This window comes from Triturus cristatus, chromosome 11 (genome assembly GCF_964204655.1).
Source record: "Triturus cristatus chromosome 11, aTriCri1.1, whole genome shotgun sequence".
Classification (NCBI taxonomy): domain Eukaryota; kingdom Metazoa; phylum Chordata; class Amphibia; order Caudata; family Salamandridae; genus Triturus; species Triturus cristatus.
Genome location: NC_140594.1, coordinates 1,147,854,384 through 1,147,880,668, shown reverse-complemented (window position 1 = coordinate 1,147,880,668; position 26,285 = coordinate 1,147,854,384). Strand labels below are relative to the sequence as shown.

Sequence of the window (26,285 nt, the reverse complement as noted above, 5' to 3'; positions counted from 1 at the left end):
ACCTGTCATCAGGAACAATATACAGCATGACAGATCTCACAGTAGAGTGAGATACTTCCTGACACCACTGCCTCTTTGATTTCAGAATTCAAAATTGAGACTTTTACTAAAAAATATAAAAGAGCAATAACAACTTTGCAATGGAATCTCTTCAGTTATGGGAACCTATTTTCCGCCCCATCTGTGAGCAAATGTATCTTAATCCCACTATTTCTAGAAAAACATTTCCCAAATCAATCACTGATACAGAGTTTAAGTATGGGCTGAAATAAACAATTAGTTTCTCTTGCAAAATATTTGCTAAAGTGGAGATTAGTTTATTTTATATTGTACAATGAGTGACCATATATTTTGATTTCATGTATGATGCAATATTCTGAATGCTGGAATCAGGGCATGCAGATTCCTCCAACTTCTCTTATTATTTTCTTAATTTGTATACTTCTAAAAACCATATAACTTCCAGCTCACACACTTTGTAAGGCCTTCCATTTAACCAACCGCATTCTCAGAACAGAGATATATTAGCTTTTCTCTATCTTCACCTTTTGCTAGTGTTTGAAAAAATTGTGAATCTTTTACTTTTATAAAATGTAGTTTATTGCATTTTATGAAAGAATAATAGCCACCATTGTAAAGAATGATAACGTTTATTGAGAATTCTGGCGAACGGATAGTGATGGTCATTGAAATATAGAACTAATTCTGACTGGTATATACCTAGTAAGAAATACATACACAGCATTGAAACATAGTAAAAACCTGTGACAGAAATTAAGCATAGGAACTATAAATAATCCCCACAAAAGTAGTAACACCCGTCCCCCTACCAGTACTTCCCTACAAAGACCAGGTCCATCACATTTTCGAGCAAGCTTCAGTATGTGTAAAAGGTTCCCTTCCACACTGGTACGCAGAAGACTATACACAGATTTAAATAAACACATAGCTATGTACGGTAATGGATCTGAGTAGAGATTTAAAACAAATGGTATGTCTTTTTGTGTGTGTAGGATGAGGTTAATGTGAGTTTCCTCTTGAGCCTTAAATTGTCCCAATAGGGTATCTGAATCCATGGCTATAGGTTGCTTACGAAGGCTGCGGTATGCCTCCCTATGAATGGATGAATGAATTATGGAATTTGTAAAGTACCAGAATCACCCCCTAAGGGGTATCACCGCGATTTAGAAGCAGGGACACCAGACCAGTAGAATCAGTTGCAGAAGAGTTCTGTTTTGAGAAGTTTCCTAATAAGGAGAATGTCTGTACACTTTTGAAGGTGCAAAGGCAGGAGATTCCAATATAGTGGAGCAAGGTAGAAGAAGGCTTTGCCCCCTGTACGAGACTTCCTAATATGGGGGGTAAAAAGGAGAGATTTTCCCCTGAGCGTAGGGATCTGCTCGTCTGATAGCGGATGAGTTTTTCAGTTAGATAGCTAGGACCCTTACCATTTAGTGCTTTGTATACAATACAACAGATCTTAAACTTGATTCTTTGATGTATAGGGAGCCAGTGAGGGAGAGAGGCTGTTCTGGGTGGCATATTGAGAACCATTCAGGCCGCAGTATTTTGGACCTCCTATGCAGTGCATGGCTCTCTGCAGAGTCCCAGTAACATAGCTCCTCCAACCAGCCAGACACCAAGAGAGCTGTGGACATCTTCCAATGGCAAGCAGAAGCGCTAGGTCAATAAATTCACCTTTGGGCTGGAAGTTTTTGAACGTGGGTACAGCATCAAAATGCAATGTTCGACCGAATCTCAATGCAGGGATCTCATCAGTGTCCTGGGTGAGTCTCTAATGCTTGTCCAGTAGAATGACATTATGGGACAAGACTATAACATGTGTAACAAGTTTTGGTCTTCAATTCATCATCATGGACAGGAGGGCAAGGCAGCGAGATCAACTTATGAAGTTTAGATAGTGTTAAATATGCCCTGTGTAAAAACATGAACTGTACAAATTTAAAGCATGTGTTACAGGGTATAATGCTAGGATATCCTAGGAGAAATCTCCACTCCTTATCATAAAGGGAGCGATTGAAGTTGAGAACCCAGATGGCCCTTAACATGAGCAGTGAGGCGTGGAAGTGCGCTCGAAGTCCCTTGTATACCCACTTCACCAAATACCTGTCTGTGCCCATTTTCTGCAATAGTAAATGTGTTACTTTATAGCAGATTAACAGGATTGATGTTCTTTCTTAAGTTGAAATATTATGAATGTTCATTTTCATTAATTTCTCTGAAAATAGTTTGCAACAAGTATTTTCATTCAACAAGAATTGAGAAAATACTACAACTGTGCAAATACAAATATTGCAAATGTATTGCTGCATTTACAAATACGTTTCACAGAAATATTTTGGCATATGTCGTAATGAAAAGAATATATGCTCACTTTTCCAGCAGTATCCTGAGTTGATCTTTACATACAATGATGAAACCAGTAAGCAGTGATCCATTGAAATTGAAATGTGCAGTAAACACATACTATGTACATTTAGATTCAAATATCCACAGGTTCGAAGATTCAAAATGCAGCCACGACTGTGTTGAGCACTTTTAAGGCTAAAGAGGTATTCCCATGAGAATTATATTAACAAACTAATTTTAGAACTTACACAATTCTCTAACTCAACAAAGTTGGACAAAAAATCATTTAAAAGTAAGAACTCAAAAAATGATCAGGAATCCATTTAGGTAAAGGGGGCTCGCAAATGTGGGATATCTGACTGTTTGATGGGAAGGTGTGCATGCATTCATGTGTTTGAAATCCAGCAATAGACTCCTGCTTCTCAGACATTTGTGGTCATTCACTTAGGGAGAGGTAGGCAGATTTACACCTTGGGAATGCATGATCAGGCACCCTTGATACTATTGGGGTCCCTTTAGTTTCCAGGAAAGAAGCATAGATAACGTATCTCTGTGTATAATTAATGATACATAATATTTTTTTAAGAATGTACGTTCTTATGACGCATTCTTTTCAACCGCAGGGAATCACAACGCGGTCGTTACAATGACCACGTTGTGATTCCGCATACCATTACTCTGCAAGTCTGAACAACGACTTGCGGAGGGGGGGCGATGGGTGATGGAATAGTATAATTTACTATTCCAACTCCAGTCTGTACGGACAATAGGGAAGGTGTTGGATTTTAAATCCAACACCCCCCCGCAAGTCATTGTTCTGACTTGCGGAGTAATGGTATGCGGAATAACAACGCGGTTGTTGTAATGCGTTGTGATTCCCTGCGGGGAAAAAGATTTGTGGTAAACGTTGTTTATATTTTTTTAAACATAAAAGATGTTTTTTAACTTAGCATTTATTCACATTTCTTCATGTAAAGCTATCAATAAATGAAATATTGCTTCTGCTTAAAAATTATTCTTTTGTTTTGATTACTCCTGAATATCTATTTTTAATGTCACACTACAAGGACCATTTAAGAATAACTGACAAATCAGTAACTCTCAAAGACACAATATTTTTTTGTGAAATGATACCTTATAGCTTAAATTCAAAGCCTAAACAGACCCTTGCTGACAAATCCAGCTTTTTTGGCCTGGAAATTCCCCTTGGAAATTTGGAATGGAAATGTCCCTGTCGATTGACTTCAAAACTGAAAAACCTCAAACAAGCAGACAAAAAACACATTTTATTCTCCGGATTTGATAAGGAGAGATGGCATTGTCTCTGCTTGTTGAAGTTGGATTTTCCCAACAGTTACAGGAATGCATGCAGCTAACATATACATATTATAAAGTGAATAAAGTGATATAACATGCAATAATGGTACAGATAACAAGATCAAACCTAATATATAGAGAACATGGTCACCTGTGAATTCCGATGAAAGACTGCTTTTTCCCGGTACATTATTTCCTCCCACAGCAGAGACTTTGAATGTATACAGGTTGCCAGGTATTAAATGTGTGATGGACACATTTTCATACAACGTTGTCACATTTGAGGCTGGATTTCCTAAAACTTGTACTAAATAGAAGCTTTTGTTCCCAGTCGGTGGTAGCCAGCTCAAAGAAATTGAATCAATGGTGATGTATGTCACATTTAGATTGCTGATTTCATTGAGTCCTGAAATGAGAAAATGGAATGTGAAGTAGCACTCATAGAATTGTTTACATAATTGTCAGAAGTAGTTTTCCTAACAGATAAACTGCCGATTTTTAAAAAAGTTTCCATTCCTCTGCAACAATATACAGCACGACAGATTTCACAAGAGAGTGAGATACTACCTAACACCACTGCCTCTTTGATTTTGGAATTCTAAATTGAGAGCCTGATTTACATCTTGGTGGTCTTACCACCATTCAACTGTGGCTGCGGTCCCAAGTACTCAATCGATGTTGCGACAATAGACATGACAGCGCAGCTGCTGCATTCTTCTATGTTGGCCAGCAGAACTCCAACAACCTCAGGCCGGTGGTATAGCGGCGAGTTGATTTAGATGATCCCATTAATGTGTCAGTATCCTTGCAGTGGATTTCTCACATAGTGGGGCAATGGTGGCATAGAGACAGGTAAGTACTACTGATGTAGATCTCAATACACATGTATGTTGTGTATATGTTAATATGTACATGTTGGTAATGTGTACTGGACATTGTTTTTACAGATAGCATTGCACACCAACAATGTGCACACGCCATTGAATGTACACGCTCACTCACCACAAAAGTCTAACTTAGATCCTGGAGACAACTGGGTGGTGGTGCATCACTGTCACGGAGCAGCAGCACAGAAAGCACTTGATCAATAGAGTTGAAGACCAAAATAAGGTGAACTTTCACCCCTTTTTTTGTTTCCTTTAGCCTGAGCTTGGAGGTTTCCCGACCACAGTTGCCTTGATTGAAAGGCACTTTGTAATCTGGACAGCAGGACTCTCGGTGGAACTCCCTCCAACAGCCGCTCCACGTTCTGACACTGTCGACACAGGAGATAGATCCTGGTGGAGTCAGCAAGACCGCAGCGGTATTCTCTCCAGTACCCAGTAATCATCTAAATTAGGCGGGAAGACTGCCAAAAAAGCAACGGTGGAGCCAGTGCCGCCAAAACCTACGTCAGGCCCTGAGACTTTTACTGAAAATTATAAATAACTAAAAGAGCAATAAAAAGTTTCTAATGACATCCCTTCAGTTATGATAACTTATTCTCGACCCCAACAATGAGCTTCTGTAACTTAATACCATTATATTTAGAAAAATGTTTTCCAAAATTGATCACTGATACAGTGTTTAGGTACCGTTGACATATACACACAATATTTGCTAAATCGGAGATTAGCTTATTTTTTATCGTACAAGTACACAAATATTTTGTTTTGATGTATGATGTAATGCTCTAATATGCTAGAAATTTATAAATCAGGGCAGGCTGATTCCTCCAACTACTCTTATTATTCTCATAATTTTTATACTACTAAAAACCAATATAGCTTCCAGGTCACACACTGTGGGGCCTATTAGCATGACGGGTGGATCGCCACCGCCCAACCAGCGGTGGCAATCCCCCCGCCAAAACACCCCGCCGGACGGCCTTTTACCCCCGCCACATTAGCATGGCGGGGGGTAACGCGGCAGACAGAAAGACCGTCCGTTGCTTTTTCGCCGGTAGGCAATAGTTACGATTGCCTACCGGGCTGAAAAGGCCTATAATATGCTGATACCTATAATATAAGATGCCTTGCACCGCCATCCATATTATGATGTGGGCGGTGTCATGCCTTTCTATGGCGAAGACGCCTGTTGTGGGCCCCCGGGGGTTGGGGGGGTGGTGGGCTGCACTTGGTCACTGGCATACACAAGGTGGCAGGCACCTCGTGGTGCCTGTCACGTTGTGCATGCCAATGCACAACATGCATTTTCTTCATTGTGGCGGGTGCTGCTCACAGCACCGCCTGCCACAATGTTGAATATGCGGGATGCGACCGCCACGGTGGCGGTCGCATCCTAATTGGTGGTGCGGGGCCGCCGCACCACTGGTGGCCGGTCCTAGCACCGCTAGGCACCTGCCATCCTAATGGACCCCTTTGTATTGTCTTGTATCTCATCAACTGAATTCTCAGACTGGTGAGATAGTAGCATCAAGGACCTGGCCAAAGATGGTTGGAGAGAGCTGTAATCATAAATTCAAAGCTGTTCAAAACAGGGGCCCCCAAAAACATTTGGCCCATGCCCCTTAAAATCCTTAAGATGGCCTTTAATGATTTTTATTTGAAAAGTGGTTATGCTGATCACCAAGTTCTTGTGAAGACGTCATTTGATTTTATGATTTCTTTCAAAAGTCACAAAATGTGTTGGTATAGGAATTCACTTTATTTGTAAAAAGCAGTTTTTATAAGTCATAATTTCAGCTTTACATATGTTTGTAGCATAAATTGAAAGGGGTAAACGATGATGCCATTGTAAGGCTACAGAGTTTAGTTTCAGCTTTTCTAAGCTCAGAAGAAAACCATAGAGCTGGTTTTACTACAGCTCCACACAATCATACATGATGGTGTCCAGGCTGGATTATGACAACATTTTGAATTTGAGTGTTTCTGATAAATGAATAAAAATACTTCAGACAGTACAAAATGCTGCGGTGTGCCTATTTTGGGCATTCACACATGAGAATCCATTACCGGGCTTTTGGATGAATTGTACTGGTTCAGGACTAAGGAGATGATCCTATTCAAGGCTCTGGCCTTTATACATCAGCTGTCTTACAAACAGGGCCAGTAGTACTTGATTATTAGGATCCAGCATTACCATCCCTCTCCCGCACACTCCACTCAAATTCAAATTCAAATTATCTTTATTCGGATATTAAAAATAACCATAAAAGATACATGTTAAAATCAATCCTACTTCCATTAAAAATTCAAACCAATATTCACATTTCGCATTAAAACAGTGATGAAAAAAAAACCAGCAACGTGAGCGTTAAAACCGGGACAATTCTATAGAATGTTCAACTCATTTGACCATGGCATGGAAGGAGAGATCATAAAATGCGCAAATCTCACTGCAAAGTTTGCTGGACCAATCTAAATGAGAATCTTTAAATCCTTCCACCCTTTGCTTAGATCAACATAGTTGATCCTCTCCTCTGGTCTTTCTTAGTTTAACTGCCAATTGTAGAAATTGTACTGTGCTGAATAGGGTGAAAGGATCAGAGGCGAGTTTGAGAAATAAAAGGGCCACTTTAGCCTGTCTTATTTTGGAACGTCTTAGAATTGTTTTTAAGAACAGAGACCTTGGGTAAGCGTAGAAAGGGCAAATTAGGACGAAATGGAGGGTATCTTGCGGAGATCTAAGATCGCAGCCGCAACACCCTTTTGAACTTGCATCATGTGCAAAGCCCGCTGGGACGGACAGGATATGATGCAAAAGATTTAGTCTGAATCTGGTCATTAAAAATCTGTCCTGTCTGTTGTTCATATTGGAAAGATAGAATTCCATACCTGGGCTTGCTTTTATAAGCTGGTATGACCTTACTGTGATTTTCCGCCCTTCTCTGTCCTCTCTAACCCTTGCTGAATACCGCATAAAATCTGCCTTTATAATGCTCTTATCTCTGTTAACTAGTGTGCAAGGTTCATTAAAAAAGTTTTCATAGCCCAAACTAGTCAAGACGTCCCTTACGTATTTGAGCCAGGGTATTTGGGACCCCTTATCCCCTCTCATACAATCCTCTAGAATTAGTCTGCTTAGGCTTTCCTCTGGATTTGTCCAGATTTTTATCCAGCACATAATGGGTTTGAAGCAAGCCTTCTCGCTGAGATAGGCAATACCCAGCTCCTCATGAACAATGAAGGACGGTGTACATTTTGGCACTTGCAGAAGCCTTTTTAAGAACTTATTTTCTACCAGTTGCATTTTTTCCACGTCTGTGAAACCCCACACCTCACTCCCATAGAGGGTCTTTGCACAACATACCGAACTATATAATTGTGCTATTTCATTGGGTGACCAGCGGCCCAGTCTGGTCGCGTAGTTCATGATCGACCCCACCGCGCTAGGGTGTTGGCTACATTTGTGCCTCACTAGTGGCTTAAAATTGAGATCTTTATCAAATACAATCTCCAAATAGTTTAAAAAATTTACTTTTTCAAGTTTGTGGGCTCCTATTGTGAAACTGCAGTTCTTAGTTGGCGTTTTGCCCACTTCCATAATATATGATTTTGAAAGGTTGGGCACTAAATCTAAGTCCGCCATAAACCTAACAAATCCGCTGATAAGGGCCTGTAAACTCCTTCCCGTGCGTGCCAAAAGGACCGCATCGTCTGCATATAGGAGGACTGGTATACTTCTCCTCCCAATGCAGGGGCAGTCTGCCTCCAGTGCTCCAAGCGCCTTATCTAACCCATTTATGTAAAGCGTGAACAGAAAGGGCGCATGGATACAACCTTGCCGCACCCCACCCCGGCACCGGAAGTCTTCCGTGAGGTCCCCATCATCAGTGAATCTTACCCGTGCCGTTGTGTTGTAATGAAGCAATTGTAAAACTTGTATCAGTCCTGGATCCACGCCTATGGCTCCCAAGGTTTCCCACAGCTTTCTTCTGTTGACGCAGTCGAAAGCTACTGAAAGGTCCATAAATGCCAAATACACAGTACCTTCCCTAGCCTGAGTGGATTTTGCCACCAGGTGATAGAGATTAAGGCATTGATCTGTCGTGGAGCGCCCATTTTGGAAACCGTACTGAACGTCTGTGATAATGTTATTTTCATCAGCCCAGTCCGTTAAGCGATTTAAAATTACTCTCCCCAAAACTTTCGCCGTGACATCTATAAGGGATATTGGGCGATAGCATTGCGGATCATTTCTATTTCCCTTTTTAAAAATTGGCACAATAACGGCAGTGGACCAAGATCTTGGCATGCCTACCTCGATAGCTGTGTTAAATACCCTGGTCAGAATGGGAGCCCAGAGGTCTGCTTGACTTTTGAATAGATCTGGGGGAATCCCGTCAGGCCCTGGCGCCTTTCTCAATACCAGGCCGTCTATTCCTAGCTTAACTTCAGCTACCGTGATTGGTATCCAATCACCAGCGGGGAGTCCTGTGTCTAAAATTGGCTGCTCCTCTAGTTTGCCCCGATTATATAAACTTGTGAAGTGTGCCACCCATGCTTCTGGCAGAATGTGGGACGCCACTTGTGGTTTATTTGGGGATTGAAAACACTGGTCATTTATTACCCTCCAGAAGCTGTTCATATCATGGCGCTCCGCCGCCTCTCTCAGTGACTCCCAAGCCTGGGATTGTAGGGAAATTTTCCGCAATTTGATCGCCTTTTTATAACAAGTCCTGCAGGCGACAATCATTCCTCTGTCCTTCGGGACTGTTTTGAGTGCCTGCTTCAGGTTACTGTGGGCCCTTGAGCATTCCTTGTCAAACCATCTGGGGCAAAAGTCGACCTGCGTGTTTGTTTTGCTCCTCAGAAGGCTATCAATGTGCTGGGCGGTGCCCTCAAACGCTGCGATCAAGTCGCTCCCCTCTACCATGGGGTCCAGACACCTCCAGGTCTGGCTGTCAATATTTGCAAGGAGCGCTCTGTGGAGTACTAACCCATCAATCTTACTCCATTTAATTCTCCTGCCCTGGTCCTTTGCCTTGTATTGACCCACGGTAGCCCTTTTATCCGCTTTAGTGGTAAAATCAGTGTCCCTTACTGACAGTACCAACGGGTTGTGGTCACTGAAGGCACTAGGTACTACCTTAAAATGACTAACCCTACCAATTAGTACATTTGATACAAAAATATAATCGATGATTGAATCACATCCCCGTCCCTTAAAGGAGGGAATTATTGTGTTAGGTGACCCACAATCGATCAGATCCATCGTGTGGTTTAAGGCAAACTTGCCCAAGCTTGTACTTAGTGCCATGCCCTCTCTAGAGTGCTCTGTATGCCATCCCTTGATAGAGGGGCAGGCATCCCAAATTCCTCCTTCCCATTTCAAATAGGGGCACTGGTGGCTATTAAAATCCCCCATAAGGATCAACTGGGTACTTGAATCCCCTGTATCGTGTAGGCCCATCAGTCTCTCCTCCAGCTCGGCCAAATTTAGCATAGATTGTCCCGCGTTATAAAAATTTATAAAAATAAACTTTAAGCCCTTTTTAGAATATCTTATGCCCTGGAGACAGGCCGAGTCCCACCCCAAGTCTTGCCAACTCCCTTGCAACGTCAGTGCCACATACATTATTAAGCCACCCTTGGCTCGGCCCATTGGTGATTTACGGGCCGGGACGAAGAACATTTTGTATCCCTCCAAAAATGACGCACTATTGTCCGTCTCCCAAGTTTCCTGGAGACAGATGACTTGGTATTTTTTAATGAGATCTTGCCATTCTTTGTTTAGGATTTTAGTTGCAAGTCCTGCAATATTCCAGGAAGTCATCCTCAACTCCTTGGGGGTTAGATCAAGGCCACTAATCCCTCCCCTCGTCTTCCTTAAAGGGAAGCACATCTCTGAACAAGGTACAGAGATGTATCTTCCGCATCCCTCTCGTACCCTACGGGTATACCAGCTTTTAATTCCTGATCGTGTGCCCCTAGTGGGCTTGTATCTCCAGAATTCCGTTGGGTATCCTGTTCTCTCTCAGTCTCACCACTCCCTGTTCTCATCAGTCAGGCTTGTTCATCCAGGGCCGAGATGCTAGAGAGAGGGGCGAATCTATTTAGTGCTAAGCCAGTGGTGTCCTCCCTGCCTTTCTTAGTAATCCATGGCCACTGCGGACTCTGCTCAAACTCAAGGGCGCTATCCCTGTAAAGAAAGTACAGGGGAAGTATCCTTATGCAAGACCCACTCACACCCTCCCCATGCCGGTTATCGAGCAGGTCTTTAACTAACTCAGGGTGCCTAAAATTTACGATGACACAATCACCTGCAAATTTTTTCCCACTACCCCCAATCCAAGCTACCCTCCTAGCCATAAGGATGTGTCTATGCTGGAATCTCCTTACTGGTATGTTATTATATATCCAGTGCGAGGCCTTATTTATCAGTGTGCTGGTCGATTCTTCACTGTCTTTACTTAATCCTGGTACGCCTACTAGCACTATTGAGTAAGGCAGGAGGCCGGGGGTAAGTCTAGTGTCTGAAGACCTGGGGTGCTCTGGACACAGTCCGTACTACTGTTCTTAAAAGTCTTCTTAGGCTCCTTCTGTCCCAAGCGGCTATCCCTGGGATCATATGGGGTTCGTAGATAACCCGAGATCTTACCGCTGAGATCACTGTTACTGGTCTTTTCTGGCTCCAGGGTTATCTCTCTGTGCTCTCTGGGGTCGGGGTCAATATTAATTACATCCTCTCTCCTGCAGTCAACCACCGCGGGCCCCTCCTCCGTCCCCTGTGGGGTATTCCTGGTTGGCTATCCCCTGTTAATGTCGGCCAGGCTGCTTATTTTCCCTTCCATATTGGAGATTTTAGTCACTACTGGGCCCAGATATTGAAGGAAAAGCTGTTCCATTTTTTTTTATCCAATGATGAGATGATTTCTTGAAGCCCATCCACCCCTCTTACACTATGACAGGTTGGGCATCTTGTATTCTCAGGGTTCTTGCTGGTACCTTTATTGGACTTAGTCGGCCCTTTTCGACTAGGTTTACTAGCACGAGTTGATGATTGCGATCCACCCGGCTCTGAAAGCCCCGCCAAGATTTGAGATCTTTTCGAGCGTGTAACTACCTCTCTACTGGGGCTCCGTGTGGGGTCTGCATCCATTATTACTGATTGGGCACTAGACCCCCCCTTGAGACATCCCCTTGTGATATTCTCTGTTGGGTAACCGCCTGAATATCAACCGTACTGTGCATTCCCTTTGCTGCATTTTGATTATTAGAGGACAACCCAGTTGAGCCTACTATCTTAGGCCCCCCCTGTAGGCTTGAGTCAGCTGATGTCAGTACATCGGTGATGTCAGGCTGGGTCGTGTGAGCTAAAGTGGATTGGTTTAACTGAGCCCCTCCTCAGGGCATGGGACAAGAGGCTATATTGCCCAGGGAAGAACGCTTCTTAGCTATTAGAGAGTCCAGTGATAATCTCTGCTCAGTGAGTTGGATCTCATGTGCATGCAGCGACTCAGCTCTTATGATAAAGGCGTCAAGGGTACCTTTTACCCCTCCCTCAGCCCTAGACTGGGAATTCTTAGGTTTAACCATATTCAGGCTGTTCGGTGCTAGGTGTACCTATCGTGAGCCCCGTCCTTTTGTGTGCGCTAAAATGGAAAGATCACAGTGCCAAAAACAGATCAAACTTTACACACAACAACACTTTTAGGGCGATCTACCCCAATGCGATATACGTTATGCCGGGGAAGTCAAATATACAGCTTATTTTTAGAGTCACCTGAATTGCAGCACGGGAAACGTGACCACTAGCGTCCAAGCATATACGTTGGGATGTTCACAGGGCGGCAAAGTCCATAGACGGGTGGAAAGGACGTGGCCCGGCCCGGCCTCCTTTGGCCCCTGACGGCCACAGACGGCCCGCCCTTTGCCCGGGCTTAGCCCGGCACCACCCGCGCGCGTCCCGGGATTCCTATGGCCTTAAAATACACCACGTGAATAGAGGGAGTGGCCTCTGCTGCTCGTTGCGCCCCGCTGTCTCTTGGGGGCTTGAGTCCGCAAAAGAGAAGGTGGCAGGCAAGCCGGTACAGGCAAAGTGCTCACGAAGCGTCTCCCGCGAAGCGTGAGGCGCTAGCGGTAAATGTAGCCCTCGCTTGTAGAGGGAGTGGCCTCTGCTGCTCGTTGCGCCCCGCTGGCTCCTGGGGGCTTGAGTCCGCAAAAGAGAAGGTGGCAGGCAATCCGGTACAGGCAAAGTGCTCACGAAGCGTCTCCCCTCTATGGTACTAAGCGGCCAGGCTCCTCGGCGGATAGTCGGCTTCTGTATTGAGTGCTCACTCCACTCCACTCTATATTGGCACTCCAAGTTAGGGTGCCATATTTCTGGAAAGTTAGGTGTGGGGCTTTCTCCTTTTTGAAGCTAGAAAGCAATTAATGGAATCTAAATCCCCAGTCCCCACACACTGAAGGCCATCTCCCAGAAACCCCACATTCAGGAACACATTAGAAACCCATGTTATTTGAGTTGTGACACTATGCAAAGCCATGTGTCACACTTTGCACAAAGTTCTTCCACTTGTAAAGGCACAAATGGAGAACTGAAAGAGTCTGCTACTTCTGCCAAATTAAGAGAAACCCAGCATCTAGAATTTGGTTTGTTTCTATTAATTTCTTATTCCAGACAGGCACCTTCCAGTGATTCATTGGATGACTGGACCACAGAATTCTAGAGATGGTTTCAGAGTGTGAGATGGTAAGTTGGAATTTTGGCCACCTTACCTATAAAGCCAATTTCTCTGCAGTAGGAAAATTACAGAAATACAAAGATTTAAAAAAAAAAAAAAACATTTTTATTGAGATCCAGAATGTAATTACAAATATATTGGTACACCCAATTCATAAATATTGTACAATCACTAATCACAAGTAATCAATGGGGAGGGAAAAAGAAGCTGTGGTCCAGTCGGCTTCCTTATCGTTTATGCAAAAAATCAAAGGGGAGTGGACCACTTGTCCTGTATATCCAGGGCCTTTTTTGTTCTTGGTTCCTTCATAAAAGAACCCTCATAACTATACACAGGTATGACAGCGGCATGAACTGGATTACCGCTTATGTGTAATAGTACAGCATCATCATTGGGTCTTTTTTTGCGTGTATGCTGACCTCCACCCGGAGGAAGACCATCTGGTTAGACAGTAGCGTCCAGACATGAAGGATCAAGGGATGTGAGAAGGTTCATGTCAAGTGAATTAAAATCTCTGGATCATTGTTTCAAAAGTAATTTTATTCTGGAAATCTTGATCAGAGAAAGATAAAAGAAAAATTCAAGTGCGGAGGAAGACCGGGTTACTGGTCTGCCGTACTTATCAAAATTAAAGGTCAAAGGTCGACATGTTTCAGCCTACTGTCGTAGTCTATAGGCTTTCATCAGGACCGATGTAAGGAAGGCGCATTATGGCTCCTTATCTAGTGAGATATTCCCCACTAATCTAATTAGAGTGGTCAAATCCGTGTATCTGTACCTAATTGGAATAGAGAAAACAGTGGTTTTTCTAAATGATTTGAGGGAGCAAATAATAAAATTCTGTCCCATGGATTAATTTGGAGCTACTACCTTAATCTAAGGAGAAGTGAAGGTTAAAATAGCGTGGACTATTTTGGCAAATATGGAGCGAAATAAGGGGCGGCTAGGTGAAGGGGGGGGATTCATTGTGATTGTGATCGGTCTCAAAGCGTGTGCCATAAGTGTAAACGACTAACAGTTCGAACTAGATTTGTGAAAAATATCGTTGATTGTTAGTTAATTGGTGGCTCATTCGTAGTAGCGATTACGTTTCAAAGTTGATAAAATGCAAAAGATTTATGGTATACATTTAAAGATCTTGGTTGGATATCGTCGGGAGAGTATATCTCAGAAAAACAAACAAATTGTTATGCAGATAACATTAGGAATCAAGTAAGGTAACGCCTTTATGGTGATTACGAAAAGTGAAAAGGAGATACTGGCGTAGTGGATCAGAGAAACACATAACGCATTCAGTTATCGTACAATTGTTTACCTCATGTATAGAAAGTTTCATATTCCGGAGGTGCCCGGGGGCGTGAAAAGAAACCGTATTTCTGAAGTTCAGAGAGAGGCATAAGAAAGGAGAATGGTTAGAAACATCTTACTTGGTGTATCTCGGCGTTCTGTTCGTGTCCGCCATTCGTGCTTACCGGTGTTTTCTCGTTCACTGACTTGTTCTGCCTCTGTCCGCTGCGCCTCACATAGGAAGGGCTAGTTGCGTCTTGCCGTTATCAAGCAAAAGGGGGATTGAGATGGAAGAGAGACTGGTTTTCTTGTGTGCGTTTTTCAGTCGTGGTTGGCATTCATAGTGGTTGGCAAACTCGCAATAGGTGTGAGATGTCAGGGTCATAGTTTTTTAATTATTCAGATATACGTAGGCCCGTAATGTTTTATCTTCATTTCGAGGAGGTGTAGACTATGATAGAGGGCAAATAACAAGGGGGGTTGTTTACAGTTATTGATCAATCTTCAGGTGTCAAAATGATTTTTAAAGAAAGTGTCAAAAAAGAGAGGAACACAACATTTTTTTTTTTTGATCTTCAGATCGGTTCAAGGGGTTCAGTTCAGATTATGCCAGTGTGTGCCAAGGGATATTATCATTTAGGCCCTGGTGATCCGTGCCCAGACGGTGAATCCAGCGTTGTTCCTTTTCAAACAAGGTGCGTTCAGCATTGTTATTGACAGATTTCAGACTCTCCAAAACTACCCATTTTAGGTCATTGGCGTTGTGATTATTCTCTACGTAGTGCCGGCTCATCTTTGTGGTTAACCTTTTGCAGTTCACGTTGCTTTTATGTTCCGTGATCCTTTGTTTTATTTTGCGGCAGGTCATGCCTATGTACCTGAGATTGCAAGGGCAGGTGATCATGTAAATTACATGTGTTGTATTGCAATTGGTGTGTTGACGTAATGCCCAAGTTAGGTTGGGGAGAAGTTGTATGGTTTTGGTAACCTTTGTCATATTGCATACTGAGCATGTGCCGCAGGGATAGTGTCCTGTGATTGGTTCAAGATTCCATGCTGCTGTGATTGTTTTCTTGGTGGTATATGGCGCTGGTCTAGTGTGCACTAGGAAATCCTTGAGGTTTCTCATTCTCTTAATAGCAAATCTTGGTTTCGGCCATTGTAAAGAGTCTGAGGTAAGGATTCTCTTGTTACAAGTTTCCACACGAGTAGAGCCTGAGAATCTCTTGACATGTGTTACGACCTATAACACGATATCCAACACAGTGAAAAAGATTGTCAACAGAAATCTAGTTCGAACTGTTAGTCGTTTACACTTATGGCACACGCTTTGAGACCGATCACAATCACAATGAATCCCCCCCCCTTCACCTAGCCGCCCCTTATTTCGCTCCATATTTGACAAAATAGTCCACGCTATTTTAACCTTCACTTCTCCTTAGATTAAGGTAGTAGCTCCAAATTAATCCATGGGACAGAATTTTATTATTTGCTCCCTCAAATCATTTAGAAAAACCACTTTTTTCTCTATTCCAATTAGGTACAGATACACGGATTTGACCACTCTAATTAGATTAGTGGGGAATATCTCACTAGATAAGGAGCCATAATGCGCCTTCCTTACATCGGTCCTGATGAAAGCCTATAGACTACGACAGTAGGCTGAAACATGTCGACCTTTGACCTTTAATTTTGATAAGTACGGCAGACCAGTAACCCGGTCTTCCTCCGCACTTGAATTTTTCTTTTATCTTTCTCTGATCAAGATTTCCAGAATAAAATTGCTTTTGAAACAATGATCCAGAGATTTTAATTCACTTGACATGAACCTTCTCACATCCCTTGATCCTTCATGTCTGGACGCTACTGTCTAACCAGATGGTCTTCCTCCGGGTGGAGGTCAGCATACACGCAAAAAAAGACCCAATGATGATGCTGTACTATTACACATAAGCGGTAATCCAGTTCATGCCGCTGTCATACCTGTGTATAGTTATGAGGGTTCTTTTATGAAGGAACCAAGAACAAAAAAGACCCTGGATATACAGGACAAGTGGTCCACTCCCCTTTGATTTTTTGCAATCACTAATCATACATAAATACAACCTGCATAGTCAGAAATCGAAGCTACAACACAAATTATGAAGCGGGATAATGATAACTAGCTAAAACCCCGACATAGGATGAAAAAATAAAAAATAGGTAATATTAAACAAAGTAGGGTAGCTGCAGTGCATGTGGAATGAGCTGTGCAGAATAGCAATATGGCTATTGAACCATCAGCTATGACCATTGTATTTACTCAAAATACTGTTCCCATAATTTTCAAATTTCTTAATCCCCCATTACGCATTTGGTATAGCCTTTCACTGTTTCTAACTTGCTGCATTTTTAGTACCCAGTCTCGAATTGTTGGAACCTGTTGTGATTGTTGCCATTTTTGGAGCAGGAGGGTCTGGCTACTGCCATTGTGATATAGACTAATCCGGCCCAGTTGGCTGGCAGAAATACAAATTCATTGATAACCTAGACACCAATATTGCTGCAGGCAAGGCCCCAAACGAATGGCAAATGTAGACCTATTTTGAGTTGAAATGTCCAGGCCAGGATTGCAGTAGCGATCAGAGCAACATGTCCTTAGGGTGAAACTTGTCAAGTTGATGGTGTTAAGATATCTTATTTTTTTATTTTATTTGTATGCTACTAAAACTCTATATAGCTTCCAGGTCACACACTTTGTATGGCCTTCTATTGAATCATATGAAGTCTCAGAATAGTGAGTTAGTGGCTTATGACTATTTTTAGTATTTGACTGATATATTAATTTTGTTATCCAAACTGGATTGATTTGATTTTAGATATTTCTGATCACTTTTTCTGAAAGGTCCTTTTGCTAGTTTTCGATAAAATTGTAAACTAGTTACTTCATAGCAGATTAACAGATATTGGTGTTCTTTCTTCAGATGGAACTATATGAATGTTCATTTTCATTAATTTATCTGATGGCAGTTTGCAATAAGTATTTTCATTCAACAAGAAGTGTATGGATGTGAGTGGGTGAGTGAGTGGCTCTGTGCATATGTGAGTGGGTGTGTGATGGGTTTTGTGGTTCTGTGTGTGGGCGTGTGAGTGCCAGCATATCTGTGTAAGTGGGTGTGTGAGTGGTTGTGTAGGTATATAAATAGGTGCATGAGTGTGTGAGAGGGTGTGTAAGTATGTGTGCGAGTGGTTGTATGGGTCTGTGTGCCAGTGTTTGAGTGGTTTTCTGGGTTTGTGAGTAGGTGTATGAGTGGCTGTATGGGTGTACGAATGGGTATGTGAGTGGTTGTAAGGGTGTGTAAGTGGGTGCGTGAGTGTATCAATGGGTGTATGAATGCATATGTGAGTGGCTAAGTGGGTCTGTAAGGGGGTGCATGAGTGATTTTGTAGGTCTGGGAGGGTATGTAAGTAGATGTATGGGTGTTGGAATAGGTGTGTGAATAGTTGTTTGGGTATATAAGCAGGTGTGTGAGTATTTCAGTGGGTGTGTCAGTTAGTGTATGAGTAGCTGTGTGGGTATGTGAATGGTTTGTGGGTCTATAAGTGGGTGTGTTAGTGGTTATATGCGTGTGTGTGGTTGTGTAAAGGGTTATGTGTGTGAGTGTGTAAGTGTCTGTGTGAGTCTGTGAGTGTTTTTTGGTCTGTGAGTAGATTTGTGAGTGGCTTTATGGGTATGTGAGTTGGTCTGTGGGTATATAAGTGGGTGCATGAGTGTGTGAGTTGTTGTGTCAATGTGTGTGAGTGGCTGTATGGGTCTGTGAGTAGGCATACAAGTGTCTTTGAGGTCTGTGAGGGGATGTGTGAGTTGCTGTATGAGTGTGTGAGTGGGTGTGTACATGGTTGTATGTGTGTATAAGTGTATGTATGAGTGTGTGAATGGGTGGGTGAGTGGGTGAGGGTGTGTGTATAGATAAGTGAGTCTATGAGTCAGTATGTGAATGGGTCTGTGGGTCTATGAGTGGCTGTGAGTAGCTACATGTGTGTGTGTGGTATGACTTGTATGAGTGTGTAAGTAGATATGTGAGTGTGAATGGGTATACGAGTGGGTGTGTGAGTAAGTGGATATGTGGGTATGTGAGTGGGTGTGTGAGTGGTTTTGAGATCAGTGAGTGGCTATATGGGTATGAGTGAGTGTGAGTAATTGTGTGGGTATGTAAGTGGGTATTTGAATATGTGAGTACCTTTGTGAATAGGTGTGTTTGTGAGTGGATGTGTGAGTGGCTGTTTAGGTCTGTGAGTGGGTCCATGAATGGTTTTATGGGTCTGTAAGTGGGTGCGTGAGTGGTTGCATGGGTGTTTGAGTAGGTAAATGAGTGGTTGTATAGGTGCTTATATGAGTGGGTATGTAAATAGCTGTGTAGGTTTATGAGTGGGTTTGTGAGTGGCTATATGGATGTTTGAATTGGTGTGTGGGTTTATAAGTGGGTTTATGAGTGTGCAAGTGGCTTTATAGGTCTGTGAGTGGGTGTATAAGTGGTTTTGTGGTCTCTGAGTGGTGTGTGAGTGACTGGTTGGGTGTGGGATTGGGTGTGTATGTAGTTATGTAGGTGTGTAAGTGGGTGTGTGAGTGTGAGATTGAGTGTGTGAGTGCATGATTGGGTGTTTGAGGGTGTGTTTGTGGATGTGTGGGTCTGTGAATGGGTGTGTGAGTAATTCTATGGGCCTATGAGTGGATGCATGTGTGTGTATGTGGGATGTAAATTATAGTGTGGGTGTTTAAGAGGTTTTGTGAGTATATGAGTAGGTGTGTGAATGGCTGTGTGGGTCTGTGAGTGGGTATGGGAGTGGTTTTGAGGTCTGTGAGTGGGTGTGTGAGTGTCTGCATGAGTGTGAGTGAGTATGTGAGTGGTTGTGTGGGTGTTTAAGTGGGTGTTTGAGTGGGTAAATCAATTTGTGAGTAGATGTGTGAGTGGGTTTCTGAGTGGATGTATATTTCAGTAGGTTTGTGACAGATATTATAGGTCTGTTAGTAGTATGTGATTGAATATACAAGTGCATGAGTGGGTGTGTGAGTGGTTGTGTGAGTGTAAAACTTGGTGTGTGAGTGGGTGAGTAGCTGTGTTGCTCTGAATCAGTGTGCAAGTGGTTTTGTGGGTCTGGGTGTAGCTAAATGGGTGTCTGAGTGGTTGTCTGGGTATATAAGTAGATGTGTGAGTGGGTGAATAAATAGATGCATGAGTATGTGAGTGGGTATGAGTAAATGTGTGAGTGGTTGCACGGGTCTGTGAGTCAATGTTTGGGTGTTTTTGTTGGTCTATAAGTAAGTATATGAGTGGCTGTATGGGTCTGAGAATGGTTGTGTGGGTGCATAACTGGGTGAGGAAGTATATCTGGGTGTGTGAATACATATGTGAGTGGCTGTGTTGGTCTGTAAAGGGGTATGCAAGTGATTTTGAAGGTATGAGAGGGTATGTGAATAGATATATGGGTATTTGAATATGTGTGTGAGTTGTTGTTTGGGTGTGTAAGTGGGTGTGTGAGTGTGTGAGTTGGGGCGTGAGTAGGTGTGTCGGTCTGTGAGTGGGTGTATGGATGGTTTTGTGGATATATATGAAGTGTGTGAGTGGTTGTATGGGTGTGTGTGGTTGTGTAAGTGGTTTTGTGGATGGGTGTTTGAGTGGCTGTGTGAGTCTGTGAGTGGTTGTGTGGGTATGTGGGTTGGTGTGTAGGTATATAAGTGGGTGTGTGAGGGTGTGAGTGGGCATGTCAGTTTATGTGTATGTGGCTGTATGGGTCTGTGAGTAGGTGTATAATCAATCAATCAATCAATCAATCAAAGTACTTGTAAAGCGCGCTACTTACCCGTGAGGGTCTCAAAGCGCTGAGGGGAGGGGGGTGCTGCTACTGTTCGAAGAGCCAGGTCTTGAGGAGTCTTCTGAAGGTGAGTAGGTCTTCGGTCTGCCGTATGTGGGTAGGGAGGGTGTTCCAGGTCTTGGCGGCGAGGTAGGAGAAGGATCTGCTGCCGGAGGTCATTCGTCGGATGCATGGGACGGCAGCGAGGGCGAGGCTGGTGGAGCGGAGCTGGCGAGTGGGGGTGTGGAAGCTGAGTCTGCTGTTCAGGTAGGCTGGTCCGGCGTTGTGGAGTGCTTTGTGTGCGTGGGTGAGGAGCTTGAAGGTGATCCTCTTGTCGACGGGGAGCCATTGTAGGTCTCTCAGGTGGGGGGGTGATGTGGCTGCGGCATGGGACGTTGACGATCAGTTGGGCGGAGGCGTTTTGGATGAGTTGTAGTCGTTGTAGGTGTTTGGCAGGGATTCCTGCGTAGAGTGCGTTGCCGTAGTCCAGTCTGCTGCTGACGAGGGCCTGTGTCACCGTTTTTCTTGTTTCGGTCGGGATCCACTTGTAGATCCTGCGGAGCATGCGGAGGGTGTTGTAGCAGGAGGAGATGCCGTTGACCTGTTTAGACATGGAGAGGGAGGAGTCGAGGATGAATCCTAGGTTGCGTGCATGGTCGGTGGGTGTTGGTGCTGTTGCCAGTGTGGTTGGCCACCAGGAGTTGTCTCAGGCTGAGGGGCTGGGTCCGAGGATGAGGACCTCTGTCTTGTCCGAGTTCAGCTTCAGATGGCTGCTCCTCATCCAGTCGGCGACGGCTTTCATTCCCTCGTGGAGGTTGGTTTTGGCGGTGTGTGGGTCCTTGGTGAGGGAGAGGATGAGCTGGGTGTCGTCGGCGTAGGAGATGATGTTGAGGTTGTGATGGCGGGCCACTTGTGCGAGGGGGGCCATGTAGACATTGAACAGCATTGGGCTGAGGGATGAGCCTTGGGGGACGCCACAGATGATGTCAGTGGCTTCGGATCGAAAGGGTGGGAGGTGGACGCTCTGGGTTCTGCCGGAGAGGAAGGACGTGGTCCAGTCAAGGGCCTTCTCTTGGATTCTGGCTTCTAGGAGGCGTGTCTTTAGAGAGCGATGGCAGACCGTGTCGAAGGCGGCTGACAGGTCCAGGAGGATGAGGGCTGATGTTTCGCCGTTGTCTAGTTGGCGCCTGATGTCGTCTGTGGCGGCGATGAGGGCTGTCTCGGTGCTGTGGTTAAGTCTGAATCCGGACTGAGATGAGTCCAAGATGTTGTTGTCTTCCAGATGGTGGGCCAATTGTATGTTGATGATTTTCTCGATGACCTTTGCCGGGAACGGGAGCAGGGAGATGGGCCGGAAGTTCTTGAGGTCCTTGGGGTCCGCTTTGGGCTTCTTGAGTAGGGCGTTGATTTCGGCGTGCTTCCAGCTTTCCGGGAATGTTGCTGTTTCGAAGTAGATGTTGATGACCTTCCGCAGTTGGGGTGCAATGGCTGCGTCTGCTTTGTTGAATACGTGGTGTGGGCACGGGTCTGACGGAGATCCTGAGTAGGTGGAGTTCATGACCTTGCATGTCTCGTCGTTGTCGATGTTGGACCAGGAGGTCAGGTGGTTGGCGCTGGTGGTGTTCACAGGGGAGGTGGAGTCTGGCATTGTTGGGGCGGCCGTGGTGTTGAAGCTGTCATGGATGTCAGCGATCTTGCGGTGGAAGAAGATGGCTAGTGAGTCACACAGTTCTTGTGAGGGCGGGATGTCGTTGACGTTGGCGCTGGGGTTGGAGAGTTCCTTTACGATGCTGAAGAGCTCTTTGCTGTCGTTTGCGTTGTTATCCAAGCGGTCTTTGAAGGAGGATCTCTTGGCTAATCTGATGAGGTGGTGATGTCTGTGGGTGGCGTCCTTGTGGGCTGCATGGTTGTTTGGAGGTCTTGAGCTCGTCGGTGAACCAGGTGGCTCTCTTGCTGGCATGGCTGTTGGGGGGTTTCTTGAGTGGGGCGAGGGTGTTTGCGCAGTCATCGATCCACTGTCTGAGGTTGCGGGCTGCGGCGTCTGGGTTGGTGGGGTCGGTGGGTGGGTTCTGGGCGAGGGTGGTGATCAGCTGGCCTTCGGTGACTTTGCTCCAGCAGCGGCGAGGCAGCTGTTGGGTGCGGTGGTGAGTGGTTGGTTTCTTGAAGGTGAAATGGATGCAGCGGTGGTCGGTCCAGTGGAGTTCGGTGGTGTGGTAGAAGGCGACGTGGGGGCCTGTGGAGAAGAGGGGATCCAGTGTGTGGCCGGCGGTGTGGGTGGGTGCGGTGACGAGTAGTCTGAGGCCAAGGTTGGCGAGGTTGTTGATCAGGGTGGTGGAGTTGGCGTTGTTGTTGTTCTCGAGGTGGAAGTTCAGGTCCCCAAGGAGGATGTAGTCCGTGGAGGCGAGTGCGTGTGTGCTGGCGAGGTCGGCGATGGTGTCGCTGAACTGAGCCCGGGGTCCGGGGGGTCTGTAGATGAGTGTTCCTCTGAGGGTGGTGTTGGGGTCGGTGTGGATTCGGAAGTGCAGGTGTTCGGCGGTGTTGAGGGTGTCGTCTGCGTAGGTGGTGACCTTGAGGGTGGACTTGTGGACGATGGCTATTCCTCCTCCGATTCCATTGGTGCGATCCCTGCGGGTAATCTTGTAGCCATCCGGGATGGCTATGGCGATGTCGGACGCCGAGGAGTCGTTCCACCAGGTCTCGGTCAGGAAGGCCACGTCTGGGGTGGAGGTGTCAAGCAAATCCCAGAGCTCGACGGCGTGTTTGCGTGCGGAGCGGGTGTTGAGGAGTATGCAGCGGAGGTGGTTGGGTCCAGTCCTTGGAGGTTTCGTGGTTCTGTCGCAGGTGAAGCTGCAGGTGCGGCAGGAGAAGGGTCCGTGGGTCCGTTTCGGGGCTGCCTGGAAGCAGGTGTGGTTTTGGCTGGCGTTGAGTGCGTGGAGGGTGCTGGCGTCGTAGTGGATTCTGGTGTTGTGGTGTTTGCGGGGTCCAGGGGTTCTGGCGCTGGGCGTGGTCCAGGCGCGGACGGGCACAGATGGGCTTGCCTTAGGCGCGTCTTCGGCTCTCCAGCGGCGCGCCCACTGCGCACGTCCGCTGCGCATGTCCGCTACGCGGCTGCTTCGTGGTCTGCATAAGAGTGTTGATGGGAGGGAGGAGCATCTGGGTGGTGGGAGCGGGGCGGTGAATGGGCTGTCAGGGGGGCGGGGCCGCAGGGAAGCAGCGGCGAGAAGAGTGCAGCGAAGGTGACCGGCTCAGCAGCGGCTGGGATTGGGGGCAGGCAGAGGCAGCAAGCGGACAGGCTAAGTAAGCTGGTAGCAGGAGACAGCAGCAGGAGACCAGGGTGAGCAGGCGGCAGCGGCGTGGGGGTGACCTAACCTGGAGGTATAAGTGGTTTTGAAATCTATGAGTGGGTATGTAAGTTGCTGTATGGGTATGTGAGTAGATGTATGCATGGTTGTGTGAGTCTATGTGTGTGTGTGTGTGAGTATGTGAGTGGGTGTGTGAGGGTGTGTGTGGGGATGTATAGGTCTATGAGTGATTGTGAGTAGCTATGTTTGTGCATGTGTGGTGTGAGTTATATGAGTATATAAGTGGATGTGTGAGTGGGTATGCAAGTTGTTGTGTGAATGGCTGTGTAGGTCTGTGAGTAGGTATGTGAGTTGTTTTGAGGTCTGTGAGTGGGTTTGTGAGTGACTGTATGAGTGTGAGTGAGTATGTGAGTGGTTGTGTAGGTATGTAAGTGGGTGTTTGAGTGTGTGAGTAGGTTTGTGAGTAGGTGTGTGAGTGTGTTTCTGAGAGGATGTGCTAGTGGCTGTTTGGGTCTGTGAGTGGGTGTGTGAATCATTTTATGGGTATTTAAGTGAATGGGTGAGTGGTTGTATGGGTTTGTGAGTGGGTGTGTGAGTAGGTGTGTGAGTAGTTGTGCAAGCAAATATGTGAAAGTAGCTATGTGAGTAGGTGTATAAGTAGCTGTGTAGGTCTGTGCGTGGTTTGGTGGTCTATGCATGGGTTTGTGAGTGGCTTTATGGGTGTGTGAGTTGGTGTGTGGGTATTTAAGTAGGTATATGAGTGTGTGAGTGGCTGTATATGTCTGTGAGTGGGTATATGAGTGGTTTTGAGGTTTGTGAGTGGGAGTGGGAGTGACTTGTTTGGTGCAGGAGTATGTGTGTGATTGTGAGTGTGTAAGTAGGTATGTGAGTGTTTGATTGGGTATGTTAGGGTGTGTTTATAGATGTGTGGGTCTTCAAATGGGTTTGTGAGTGGTTTTGTAAGTCTATGAGTGGCTGTGAGTGGCTGCTTGTGTGTATGCGGTGTGTGAGATGTTGTGTGGGTGTATACATGGTTTTGTGAGTATATTAATGGGTATGTGAGAGGCTGTGTGGGTCTATGAGTGAGTATTAGTAGGTTTGAGGTCGGTGAGTGGGTATGTGTGAGCAGTTGTGTGGGTATTTGAGTGGGTTTGTGACAGGTATTGTGGGTCTGTTAGAATGGTGTGAATGAATGTACGGGTGCAAGTGGTTGTGTGGGTCTGAATCAATGTGTGTGTGGTTTTGTGGGCCTGTGAGTTGTATGGGCATGTGAGTGGTTGTCAGGGTATTTAAGAAGATGCATGAGTGTGTGAATGGGTGTGTGAATACATGTGTGAGTTGCTGTGTTGGTCTCTAAGTGGGTATGTGAGTGGTTGTATAGGTCTGTGTGTGTGTGTGGCTGTTTGGGTGTGTCAATGTATTTGTGAGTATTTTTGTGTGTGTACGTGGGTGTGTGAATATGTGAGTGAATGAATGTATGGGTGTGTGAGTGGGTGTGTGAGTGGTTGTATTCATGTAAAACTTGGTATATGAGTAGCTGTGTGGGTGTGAATCAGTGTTTGGGTGGTTTTGTGGGTCTGTGAGTTGTTATGTGGTGTGAGTGGTTATCTGGGTATATAAGTAGATGTGTGTGTGAGTGTGTGAGTTGGTGTGTGAATGCATATGTGAGTAGCCATGTCAGTCTCTAAGTGTGTGAGTGGTTTTATAGGTCTGGTTGGGTGGTTGTATGTATGTGTGGCTATATGGGTGAGTCAGTGTGTTTGTGAATATTTATGTGAGTGTCTAAGTGGATGTGTGAATATGTGAGTGAATGGATGTATGGGTGTGTGAGTGGGTGTGTGAGTGGCTGTATGCATGTAAAACGTGGTATGTGAGTGGCTGAGTGAGTCTGAACCAGTGGTTGGCTGGGTGCATAAGTAGATGTGTGAGTGTGTAAGTGGGTGTGTGAGTATCTGTGTTAATCTCTAAGTGGGTATGTGTGTGGTTTTATAGATCTGTGGGTTAGTGGCAATATTGGTGTGTGAGTGAGTTTGTGAGTTGTGTGAGTATGTAAGTGGGTGTGTGAATATGTGAGTGGGTTTGTAAGAGGCAGTGTGGGTCTGTAATTGGGTGTGTGAATGTTTTTTGGGTATGTGAGTAGCTGTGTAAGTGTCTGTATGGGTGTGTGAGTGATTGTGTAGGTGTGTAAGTGGTTGTCAGAGTGTGTTAGAGTTTATTTCAGTGGCTGTCTGGGTCTGTGAGTGGTTTTGTGACTTTGAGTGGGTATGTGAGTGGCTGTACAGGTGTGTGAGTTGGTGTGTAAGTAGTTGTGTGGGTATATAGGTGGGTGGCAAAGTATGTGAGTTGGGGTGTGAGTATGTGTGTGAGTAGCTATATGGGTCTGTCAGTGGGTTTAGGAGTGGTATTGAGTTATGTGAATGAGTGTCTGTGGAAGTATATGTGTGAGTGGCTATGTGGGTCTGTAAGTGGGTGTGTGAGTGGTCTTACAGTTCTGAGTGGGCATGTAAGTTGCTTTCAGGCTGGCTGGGAGGGTGTGTGAGTGGTTTTGT

At 45.2% G+C, this 26,285-nt stretch overlaps 1 protein-coding gene across 1 annotated transcript in view; it reads right to left on the bottom strand.

Annotated features, from left to right (window-relative positions):
* LOC146788613 (receptor-type tyrosine-protein phosphatase eta-like) overlaps positions 1-26,285 on the bottom strand; it is a 192,513-nt gene that overhangs the window by 147,391 nt on the left and 18,837 nt on the right. The gene's annotated exons all lie outside the window — the stretch shown is intronic.